Genomic DNA, 13,644 nt, shown 5'->3' on the forward strand with positions numbered 1-13,644 from the left:
AAAAGCTTATTTTTTAGATTTTGTAAAGTGTATATTACAATAACCACTATGTAAATATGTAAATGACTATATATCTAATAACAAACACAAATGTAGATAAGCTTTTATAAATTTTACTTTATCTGGGCTCCAGAAAAGGACAAATTCTTTGTCTGGACTCAGAGAAATTGTAGCAAACTTCACCAGAACTAGAAAAAAAAGTCATAGTTTTTGTCTGGACTAGACAGAAGGTCCAAGTTTTCGTCAAAACTCCAGAAAAAAGCCTAGTCTTGTTCCATGATCCTAAAAGGGCATAGTTCTCATCTGGACGCGAGAAAAGGGAATAATCTTTGTCCAGAATCCCCAAAGGGCAAAGTCTTTGTCCAGGACCAAAGAAGAAATAGTTTCCGTCCAGACTTAGAAAAAGGGCACAGTTTTTTGTCGAGGCTTTGAAATAGGGCATAGTCTCTGTCCAGGGTGTCCCAAAGCCTTACTAAATCCACCACATTATATCTTATTCTTCACTACCTGCTAGTTTTTTTAATAAGTATTTTTTTAGTGGATGGAATACGGTAACGTTCAGTGGTTGAAAAATGTGAGTTGAGTTCAGATAGAGCTTTAACAACTCAATTAGATATTCTTTATAAAACTGTACTAAAAGTAGCATGGAATGAGAGATATGACCATTGGCACATAATAATACTGGAAGCTCGTAATCATAATCTGTTAGGTACTAGTAGAATATATATTTTAACTACTTGTAAGACTGTCAGCAGTCATCCAACTTTGGTATTTCTAACTCGCCAGTCTGCAGGAATTTTTTTGACAACATTTTCTTGGATAAAATCTTGACGTCAAAAAGTATCATTAAAGGTAATAGTTTTGCCAGAAGCAGCGCCTTTAAATAAGACAGTCAAGTTCGATTTGCTACCAACTATTTTATTAACAGACCTTTCCTCCTTCTTGGCTATTACAGCAGCATCTGGAGAAATTATTAGGAACTTCCTGTCATTAAGATAAAGTATTTTGTCTGGACATAAGTCAAGTGAACTATTTTTCTCAAGGTGAACTTATATTTGAGAGAACTATAACTTGGATTCATCAACAGTTACTGAAGCTTTTGTAGACGTCAAGTCTTAGGCCACTCTATAACTTAAATTATTATAACGTATCATGAAAGCTTAGAATCAGTGTCATGCTGGCCTATTATTTTTAAAGAGATTTTCTCTTTTCTGGCCTCTCAGAAACTCTTTAACATAGTCTTAAAGCTTACATTCATCAATACTAAAGACGCTTTCAGTATATTACGAGATCCAAGTATCCAAAATCGTTTTTTTAGCAGCACTCACGACTGTTGCTAGACTTTTTCAAATACAGTGGGTCTGATATTTTGAGGATTACTAAACAAAGTTGTTGTCAGAAAATTAAATTTTGTTGATACTCCTCTCAGTGTCATGCCATTTGCTGTAGCATTTAGAGACTTCACAAACTTTTTATCGTATATTCTGATCACTCCACTCTCTTTTTTTCTAATACTCTGTGTTTACGAAATTTTCTTTTATTTTTTGGCAACGCTGTGCGCTTATTGTTCTTTCTTATGTCATGCTTTTTGGTTGTGTATATTATTAAAGAAAAAATATAAATATACAATTTAGTTAATAATCTAATTTTTTTTACTCTTAAGGTTAGAAATAAACTCCACATAAAACTTGTGACAAGAACTCTAATTTCCAATAACATTTTGTCAAAAAATATTTATTTTAATGATAAAAATAGGAAAATTCCAAGAAACTAATTGATTTAAGTGAATAAGCCAGGCTGCTGGGTTCAAGGATACAGTTAACCATTATAATCTCGCTACTGCTACTTCTTATCACGCGATATACGTGAAGTATAACGTGGACTGCCAAATCATTTCTTTTCTGGATCAAAAGAAAATCTGGAGCAAGTTAAAGACGTCTTGTGTCACTCGTAAAAGGATATTATTAATAAAGTGTTTTTTAAAATATCTCTCAGCTTTAAATAATAGTGAAGTTTTTTTTACGTTGCTAATAGTATTTACATTATCATAAAAGTTTTATTTTCCTTATGCAAGGTAGCGTCTCTTAGAAAGGACCTTACACAGATCCTTATGTTTTTAGTTCTTAGTCAATTTTGATAAAATTAAAGTATGTTGTAGTTTATGATCTCCTTAGCAAAACTTGCTATGGCCACGAGCTCCAAACATAACAACCAAACAGAACCACCAAGTGCCCTTACTCTATCGCAGTAATGCAAAAGCTGCCTTCTCATCCCGAGCCCGGTTGAAAGGGCAAGAAAACCAGCTACCTTTTCCTTATTGCACAATATGTACAATGGCTTAAAAAACGCCTTCTCCACCTGCGGGATCAAAAACAAAAAAGAAAGCAACTACGGCAGCTTCTCTCAATCCCAAAATCAATGCCACGACTTACAAGATGCTATCTTCATGCTTTTAACTTGATGCAGTGGTGCGTATCTCTCCTTTGCCTCATAAGATATCAAGTGATTTAGTACCACTATAACTAATTTTTCCTCTTTTTAGATTAATTGTACTAGGCAATAATCCTCCCTGCCCTCATCCCATCCACGGAGCAAAAAACAACAACGTGGGTCACCTTTTCTCCATCCTAGCACCACAGGAGCAGCTTCAAAGACACCTTATCTATTTGTGATAACGAAAACGGAAAGATGAGCATGCTTGGCGACTTCTCTTCATACCACAAACTTGTATTGGTGATTAGCATTAAAACGTATGTTATATTACCAAAAAGTACCCAGAGGAGCTTTCGATCGCCGAAAAGAGCTTGAAGAAGTTCTTGATTGTCAAAAATCACTGTAAGAAGTTTTCAACCGTCAAGACAAGCACAGTAAAGTTTTTGATTGTTAAAAAATACTCAAACAAGTTCAGGATCATTGAGAAGCAACGACAAAAGTTATTAACCGTCATAATGCACTATGAGAGGTTCCTTATTATTTACAAGTACTTTAAGGTTATGGTCGTTGAATAACACTAAAAGCAGTTTTCTTTCGTCAGAAAGTGCTAACAAGAATTCTTGATTCTAGAGAAGCACTTAGATAAGTTCTCAAATGTTTTTAGAGCAAAAAAAGTTTTCAATTATCAGGAAGCGCATGAAAAAGTTTTGCATCGTTAAAAAGCACACTGTCATGTTTTCAAGTAAAAAAAAGTGCACAAAGGTACGTTGAAACATTTTTTAATATTGAAAAAGATGTAACAAAGTTTAAGAAGCACCATATTCATAAGGTTTGAAAAAAAAATCTTACATTTCAGTCATGTAGTCAGACATTAAGCCAAACTTTGAGCCATACACTCAGCCACATCTTGAGCCATACTTAACACCACACCTAACACCATACATTAAGCCATAGTTTGAGCCATACGTTCAGCAATATTTTAAGCCACACATTTAGCCAGACTTAGAGCCATACACTTAGCCACACTTGTAACCACACATTTAGCCAACCTTTGAGCCATACATTTAGCTACATCTTATGCCATATTTTAAGGCATACTTTACATTATATATTAGGCCGTACTTCAATTCATACATTAAGCCACACTTTAAGCCATTCGTTAAACCATTTTTTTAATTGTACATTAAGATGTAATTCAAGCCATACTTTGAGCTATAAATTCAGTCTTATTTTGAGCCAGACTTAAAGTCATATATTTAGCCACGCCTTGAGCCATACTTTAAGCAATGCATCAAACCATACGTTATACATAAGGTCGTACTTTGAGCTCTACTTTAAGCCTTACTTTTAGCCATTTATTAAGCCAGACTTTGGAGCATATATTGAGTCATATTTTAAGCTACACGTTAAGCTATAAATACAGCTGCACACCGAACCATGAGAAAATTAAGCCATAAGTTAAGCCACACATAGTGCTATGACTATAGATGTTCATTAAGCCATAGTTTCAGTCATTCGTTTAGCCCTGCAGTCAGCCAGACATTGAGACAGACTTTAAGCTCTAATTAAAAAAACCTGCAACTATCTAAAAATAGTGCTTTTTTTAGAACTATTTTTTCAGCCATATCTTAAGCTATACTTCAAGCCATACATTAAGCCATACGTCAAGCCACACTTTAAGCCATTCTTTGAGCCATACATTTAGCCATACTTTAAGCCATATATTGAGTCTTACTTCGAGCCATACTTTAAACCACATTCTTTTCCTTATATGAAGCCATAATCTGAGCCGTACATTAGGCCTTAATATAAGCAATACTTTTAGCTTTTCTTCTAGCCAACCATAAAAGCCACACTCTGAGCCATTCTTTAAGCCATATTTTTAGTCATACGTTAAACTGTTTATTTTTCCAGACTTTAAGCCATATTTAGAACCATACGTGAAGTCATAAGTTTAGCCACACACCACACCATGACTGAAAATTGCGAACCATACTTTTATGCGTTAAGTCGTACAGTCAGTCAAACATTGAGATACACTTTGAGCCATTTTATAAAAGCATACAATCAGCAAATACCGTGCTATTTTTAGAACTATTGTTCTAGCCGTACTTCAAGTGATACTTTAAGTAACTTTCTTAACCATACATAAAGCCATACTTTGAGCCATACATTTAGCTATACTTTGAGCCTTACTTCAAGCCATATGTCAAGCCACACGTTGTGCCTTACTTTAAACTATACTTTTGGACAAGCTTTTAGCCTTCTATTTAGCCGCTTATTAAGTCAGGCATTGGGTCAGACTCTGAGCCATACTTTAAGAACGTACTTTGAGCTATTTTTGCAGCCATATATTCCGCCAGACATTGTACTATACTAGAAAATGTTTTATCAGCCATACTTTTATTCTTACTTTTATAGCCATAGTTTGAGCCATACTTTAACCTATACTCTTAGCCATGGATTTAACCATACTTTTTGTCAGACTTTCAGCTAGTTGTTGAGCCATATATTCAGTCCATCACTGAGCCATATTTTGAGCCATACTAAAGGTGGCTTGGGTAGTTAGTACCGTACCTGGAATAAGGTGCCATAAGGGCCTCTAAAAAATCAACACTTTTCGACGGTAGATTTTTCAATAAATATAGTTATTCTAATAAAACTCAAGTATAAGAATATGTTATGCGAAAAAAGTACCATGAAGTTACAACTGTAAAACTTGGAAAATGTTGCGAGGCAAGCCAGATGAATATTTTGTACTTTTCTTCTGATTTTCTCTAAAGTTCAGTCGTTGACCATAGATTTTTAAGAATTTAATAGATTCTTTGTAAAAAAATACACGAGAACTTTATTTTATTTTTGAGGTCAATTAAGCACTTTTGGAGTTATAGTCGTTTTAGTGACAATTCCTATGAGACTGCATGTAAAATTGTTGAATTTCAAATAGTGATTTCCGAAAAAATTAAGAGGGTTGACCCTAGTATTTGTTTCCCTCATATGAATATGGTATACTTTATGAACATAATTCTAGAATTTCAGAGGTTTTGATCAAGCCCATAAAAATCGCCCAAGCCTCCTTAAAGCCATAGGTTTAGCAGGACTTAAAACCCATTATTTATTAAATCGAGCACCGCAAATTGATATTTGATCAGTACAGTTTAACAACCAAATGATATGTAGTGCTATAAACCTTTTATTTTTGTTGTATGATGACTGAGACACAACTTTTTGATTGGATTTAAAGATTTGCACATCCTTAAGTTTTAAAGTATACCCGCAGTTAAAATCTTTAAACACAGTGCTCGCAGAGTGAGCGCCAACAAGTGAAAAAATTAAAAGGTGACACTTTCTGAAAACGAATTGAGTTTTGGCCTTTATAATCAGAACAAAAAGAAATCGTAATTATTTACATAAATAATATTCATTTAGACTGTTTCATTTATGCACTTTGAGTATGTTCAAGTATGTGTATTTACTCGAGGCATTGTCTAGGTCAGTGACGTCACAATCACCTATACGTGCACATGTGCATATATTATGTAACTAACTTGAATCATTTACGTAATTAATGAAAAGTTTGCATGATATTATTCATTCACATTTTCTAGTGCCTCAAAATTTATTTGAATGAGCAGGGCAAAATTTTCTTGGCTAAGGAGAGTAATTGTATTATCATTATAACCAGTTTCACTGTATTCTTAACCTGTGCAGAAAAAACAAAAGACACAGTTTGAAATCCAAGGTCCAGGATTGCGTTCAATGGTATATATTTTACTATTTAATGAATTTTAAGCCAACAAGAAGTAACGTAATAATTTGTATATATTGTTGGTGATGATAGTACATAATGGGATGGTAAAATTATTAGATTTTTTTTAAAGTTTGTGATGCACTTCGAAATTGCCAATTGCAGTTTTAATTTGTAGGTTAGGTTTTCTTTCAGGAACTTAATCACAGATTTTTTTACGAGAACTGCGGAAAATAAGACAGTCTGAAGAGTGTGTGAGAATTTTTTTTTCTTAATTACTTAAGGATTATTTGAGTATTGGCGAGTTCAAAGTAGCTTTGTATGATAAGACCCCAAAAGTGCGTGTAGTAGGTACGGTAACTCACTTGAGCCCCCTTAACCCAAGAGTACAGCTTGTCATTTAGCCAAACATTTAGTCAGATATTCAACCAGACATGAATCTAGACTTTTAAGCAGATATTAAGCCAGACATTAAGCCGAATGGGTGCTGACAATTATTTTTTTGAACAGTGCAGTTAAACAGCCAATCGTTATGTATTGCTACAAGCACACGTCTTTTTTTAGGGGACACGACTTTTTGACTTGATTTTGGGCCAAAAGTTTATGAATACTTTACAGACTTTAATGTAGAATTGGGTTGCGATATAACTGTTTAAAGATAAATAATATCACCAAGTTTTTGACGTGCACCTGCCGTTAGCGTAAATCTAATGTCAGTGTTTGCAGAGCCAGGGCCAAAGGGTGAAAAAAATAAAATGCCTCTCTACATAAAAATGACCTTGAATTATGGCTTTTATCACTGGGGTTAAAAGAGTTAGACAGATCGTTGAATCAATGTAACTGTGAAAAGATTGGATGTAGGAAATTGACTTCAAATGATTTACATTTATTTTGAATTTTTCTGAATGTCTAGACAATACATTTTTTTATAATACATAACCTTACTGTTTTTCTTGGGATTACGTAAAGTATTGCACTTCATTGTCAAGGTGCAAGTGTAGGTAGCCTTGCTTAAACGTTGTTCATTTGAAACGTTTTTATTTACAAAAGCTGAAAAAAACGTCATTTTCAGTAACTATAAGATAGAGTATCTGACTTTAAAGGGATTTTATCATGTATATCTTACTGAATACTGCATTCAAAACGTAATAAAGAATTTTTTCAATCCATCGCGAACTTTTAGCGTCATATTTCTTAATTCTTCATCATCGATTAACATTTCAATAAGCTGCTGCACCATTTCTTTAGCATTTCCTTATAACTTTTAGATATCCTGCAGATCGTTATCGTTGATTTAAACAGCATAACTTTTGTGCAACTGTACGTGAAAATTGTTCATATATTTAATATATATATACATGTACGCTTGGCGAGCGTTATGATAACTGATGCCAAATATAAATTTTAAGTATTGCTTTTTATCACTGTTTTAACTTTATTTGCCTCTCTTACTTGCATTATTACCTTCTTTGTTGAGCTCATCTTGTTGTCTGCCCGCGTTGAGCTTATTTTGCAACTCACTCGTACCTAGCTCATTATGCAGCTCACCTGTTAATAGCTCGAGCTCATCCTACTGCCTGCCCACGTCAAGCTCGTCCTGCCATTTCCCTGCGTCAAACTCGTTCTGTAGTCTGCCTGCATCAAGCTCGTCCTGCAGTCTACTCGCGTTAAGCACATCCTGCTGCTTGACTTCAACAATCTTGTCCAGTGGCTCACTGTCGTCAAGCTCATCCTGCAGCTTACCCACTAGCAGATCAAGATCATTATGTTGCCCACCTAAATCTAGCTGATCCTGCAGCTCACCCGCGAACGGCTTGAGATCATCCTGCTGCCTGCCCATATTGAGCTCATTTTTCACCTCGCCCGTGGACCACTCAAGCTCATCCAGCTGCTTGTCGGCGTCAAGCTCATCCTGCAGTTTACCAGCAAAGAGCTCGAGTTCATCTTGTTGCTCATCAGCGTCAAGCTCATCCTTCAGCTTGCCCACGTATAGCTCAAGCTCCTCTTGCTACCTCTACTGGCCCGCATTAAGCTGGTTCTGGTGCTCATTTGCATTAACAATGCTGCTTACTTGCATCTGTATTGTTCTGCAGCTCTCCTGCTTTTTGATGGGTGTTTTTATCCACCTACTCGTCCATATAACGTTTAGATCCATTCGTCTGTTTGTTTCTATTGTACTTTTATCAATTGAATATACCTGAAGTTTTGATGTAATAACAACTGATTTGTCAACAGCTTTTTTTGTTGGATCGGTGGAAGTAGTCCTGTCAAGTGCGCCACTAAACCCATGTCCATTACTTTCAATACGTTTAAATATGCTTTGTCATCTACACAAATTTTTTCAAAGATCGTTGTTACGTTATAGTAATTATTTTTGTGTTGATTAGTACTTTATTTACTATTTCTCACATATAGTTAAAAATAGAAGACCAAACATGTAATTTTATCTTAATTAAAATATCTTATCATTGTAAAGAATGTTTTTCTAAAGTTAAGTTAAAAAAATTAACGCTTTCTGCGAGGATCGTGGCCTTGTACCACTTTCTTTCCCATTTTCCTACGACACTTTTTTCTGTAACTTTGTCATGTTGTCGTTAGAGAATGCTGTACTTTGGATTTTTTCCGTTCCATGGAACAAAACGATACATTCTTAACAATCTTTCTTTCTTTTTATAACAACGTAACGGCAGCTTATTAAATACTGAGTGGTTATGGACAGACAGAAGAGAGAAGTAGGATACAACAAATTAGCTGTTAATTTATTTTTCATTCGATTTAACAAAATGTGCAGTACACAAGTGTTTTTCGAACAATTCCAAACTTTTTGGTCAGCACACCTCACAGACACATACTTACAAGTGCGTGTGCTCATGAGAATAGTACTTATAGTATTACAGACGTAAGAAATCTATATAACTATCCTTTTCATTGATTTGATCAGTTTTTCTGCCATCATTTCTATAAAAGTTTTCGTATTAAAGAGATAAACCATTTAAAACTTATCTACTTTTTTTACTTTTGTGTAAACTTTTATACATATACACATATTTATTGTAGAATAAGTTTGTAATAAAACAATTTTAGTATGGTTATAATAATTAAAAAATAATATTGTCATAAAATTAAAATAAATAAAAAAATACACTATTCCATAGATTATTAGCTCGTGATGAAAGAAGCAGATGTAAATGATTGTGTTCATGGTGCACAACGCCATGATTTTGTAAAAACCTATTCTGGCCCTAATTCCATATCCAAAGTCATATAAGACATCCAAAAACCTAGAGGCAATTATGCCCAATATGCTGTCATGTTGTAAGTTATACCTTTTTCCTTTTTCCTGAGTATTTTTTTCTAATTTTTACTTGTTTTTTAAAACAAAAAGTTTGATTCCTTATCAAGATTTTCCTAAAAAATTTTAAATATAAAATGTAAAATAATCTATTTCGTCATGTAAAAGTGATTACTTCATTGCTACCCATCTCACACATATAAATTTAGGTGTACGTACGTGCACGGGTCAACGATTAATAAAGTTCAAACTCTTAATTTGCATATCTATACATGGACTTACGAAGGTTTAGTTGTTGTTGAAGAGATGTATTTACTGGCTAAAATTAAAAGTATTGTACCTTAACATTCTTGAATTTTACATACATATTTTTATTTCACTTACCAGTAAAATTTTCTGTAAAAAAATTTCTAAAATTTCATTATTTTTCAAATTGCTTCAATGATAGAGAGCAATAATGATTCTGCTTTTGTCGCACACAAGCCTAGAGAGGTATTCATGACAAGAAAAGAGTTTCAATAGATACCTAAAGTTTTAAGAAAGACTTTTGTATTAAAAACTTCGCACCTTATTAAGCATTTGAAAAAAAATATCTATACAAACCTCAGCAAAATCACGAGCAGGTCCTATGCTAAGTGTACGGGAGAAAATCGAGCAGTGTCTGCTGTCAGCTGGTCTTCTCACACGGATCAGATATTTTTACAAAAGTGCATTTGGAGTTTATTAAACTTTAAGTCATGATCTAAAACTTAATACAGTCTTTTCCAAGACCTCAAACTTTAAAGATGTTCAAAAAAAGTTTGTTTCTCAAAAAGTCATAACACACTTTTGTTGACAAAAACTCAGTCTGCTACATTTTTTAGGCTTAGTTTTATCATGCAAATAACATTCTTTTAAGTTTTTTTACTCAAACTATCAAAAACTAGCTACTTAAAATTGTAGACTGTAATTTTTTATAACATTTGACATGGTTTTACCTTTATATTCTGACGAGTTGAATTCAGTTTAGTTAACTGTGATGCAGTGGATAGACGTTTTTATGCATGGTTAGTACAACTCTCTTCAACGCACATGCAGGCAGCCCCATTGCGCTGTCTGGTAAAGTTAACGCAAAGCTTGCATTAGCTGACTTGTTAAAAATACATATTCTGTTTTATTGCCTTGTCAATTGCAAAAAAATTATACATAAGGCAAATAAAAATTTTGTGAGCAGATCAATATCAAACGTCCATCTAACGGTTTAACAACAAAAAGCGATAAGGATGGCCATTCTCATTCTGTAGTTACTTGTACGATGTCCAATATTCTATTATTTTATAACTACACAATAATATAGTATTAGTAAGAATGACTTTGCAAATAAAGGTGGCAAAATCTTTTTTTTTTTACTTGAATATATTGAAATACTTATGTATGTTAGTCAATTTTTTGACCATGTCCACCTTTTCATGTAGATGTGAGCACTTGAGGAACAAGAACTTATTATTACAGAATATGAACAAATTTCCTTACTGCTTTTTGTTGTTAAACCGTTTGATAGACGTTAGATGTTGAGGCTTACCTAATTTACCTAAGGTTGCCTTATTTCTTCGCAATTAACAAAGTAATAAAACCAAATATGTATTTTTAAAGAGTCAGTTGATTTCTTTCACCAACACAGGCTTCGGACTAACTTCACCAGATGGCACAATGAGGCCTGCATGTGCAAATAGGAACCTCTACACACCCGTCCACCACCCTCCATAGAAATGACCGAACCTCCCTAAGCAGTTTTACTGCCAAGATCGCAGCAGCACTGGTGGAGTTGCAATACAATTTCTATAATATAATTAACGTTGAACCTTATTATGTATGTACATATGTATACAGATGTATATTATTATCACAGTATCACGATGTACTACCTAAGAAGAGTTCAGTTGAAACTGGCATGGCTTGTAACGAGCTTCTCAACAGCAATCTACCATTCACTTGGTTGGGTCTTCGTAAGACTGGCCATTCTGGGCTGTACATAAACCATAAAGAATCTGTTGAATGCTTAATAGACACATGTCAGCTGAGAAAACTCCTTGTGATAAATAATGCAATAGTAAACAACTTTAAGATATACGAAGAACGATCTTTTTTTATGTAAAAAAATTGCCTACAAGATGAAGCTAATAAAGAAAATCAACAGATAAGAAATTACCAAATTCTTTCCCGATAAAAATGTAATATTTATTTCACCCCCTAATCTAATAATTCCTGACTGATAAGCCACCACAAAACTGAGCATGCAGTATATTTACTAACATGTATTAACATAGCAAGTACACTCAAGGCTAAATGTGACAGGTTGCTTTTTAATAAACATATGTCTAGCAACTTGGATAACTATTTTTTTCTCGTGATTCTAATATTTTTAAATAGTAAAAACTATAACGAAACCTTTTGTTACAAAAACAATTCGCGTCAGAACTAATATTTACCACATCACAGTCTTTGATATTTAAAAAAAATTTTCAACTTTTCGGGTAAGGTCGTAAGATATGAAAATGTAGCCATTAATATCATGATAAGTATACATATTTTATAGAATCAAAATACAACGGATGAGATGCCTTCAACATTGGCAAAAGCTCATGCCAAAGTTAATTAAGGTGGCTCCAGCGCCTAGTGCCGTATCAAAATGGGGAGACTAAAATTAATCATTATTTTCTTTAAAATATGGTATAAAATTATCGTAGAGACTGTTGTAAGCCATATTTTACATTTTATCTGTTACTTTAGTAAGTCAATATAAAAAAACAAAAAAGTTTTATGGTGCCCTAATTGATGAACTGTTACGGTACGCTCCTAAGTTCAAGAATGTGGCTACATTGTTTAGCTGTAGTCATACCTTTATATGTATATATATGTACATTGCAGAATGCAGACAGCTGAGAGCTGACTTGCACTCGAAACTGTATACTTAGTCTCCGATTATTTAAAGATTTTGCTCGATAACAAGATACTTTACTCATGTTATCGAAAACTACGCAATAATATATACAAGATAGTATATTTTTTACACCTTACGGGTTATTTATATAAGTGCAGCTGAAGGTTGTATATCGCGTAAGCTTGCATTTTCTATCCAACCCGTCTTAAAACTACGATTTTGTAAGCATGATTTCTGACAATTTTCATCGTCAACCTTAATTTTTTTTTATACGAATAGAAAGATGGAAATTCAAAGAATATAATTCAATTTAATTAAGCTCGGTTGGGTTACTTATAATTTTAACATTGAGGCCACTGGAGCCACCTTAATTGAACGAATTTCCATCGATCCTCTACACTCAACCCACTGTACTCCGAGCACGAATAAATACGATGGGCCTCACCACACCGTGCATACGTTACTGCCACTGTATTAGTAACTAACGCGCGCGCAGACGAATTAAATTTACCATTTTTTGCAGTCTCCGATTCTCGTTCTCTCTGATGCTTGATTCCACTTCTTTTTCCTTTCACACGCGAAATCTCCGTTTCCATCGTTGAAAGTCAAAACGTCGTCGCATTGACAAATTGAGAAAATTGCGTGAGTTTCGGGAGCGCGTAAAAATCCAATGATTCTTCCCATTTCTGACGAATACTAATCGGTAAAGCCCGCTCCAGCAATCGTACTATTATTGTGTCGTCCAAAACTACGCCTAAAAAAGACAAAACATTTAGATGCTGGCGAGTGTCGTCCACCAATTTCGACAGCTCTCGTGCATTTTCAGCCTCTAACGGTTTAATATATATAAGCGTGTCTAAATGTTTTGCCACAAGAATTCTTCTTCGATCGTATGCATGGATGAGTAACTGCCACGTGCTTTTGTAATTGGCTGCAGTCGCGTCGAAAATCGAGATTTTATTGAGCGCTTCCCCACTGTTACGCGTCCTTCAAGTAAAAGAATTTAACTAGGCCATCGATGTCCATGCGTACGTTAACCATCGTTCCGAATGCATTTTTGAACGTTATCCACCTATTAAACTGCCCATTGAATTTTGGAAGCTCGGCGACTGGTAGCTTCAAAAGCTTTTGCTTCTCGATAAAGGATGACGTTGCTAAGGGATCGCCGCTGGGACTCGGGTCTGACTGAGCATTAGCTGCCGCATATATCGGCTTAGTGATGCTGGTCAGTGATGCTCGTCATCTCGGTCA

Source organism: Copidosoma floridanum, unplaced genomic scaffold (assembly GCF_036245765.1).
Source record: "Copidosoma floridanum isolate Cflo_tuat_1 unplaced genomic scaffold, Cflo_Japanese_pri ptg000022l, whole genome shotgun sequence".
Classification (NCBI taxonomy): domain Eukaryota; kingdom Metazoa; phylum Arthropoda; class Insecta; order Hymenoptera; family Encyrtidae; genus Copidosoma; species Copidosoma floridanum.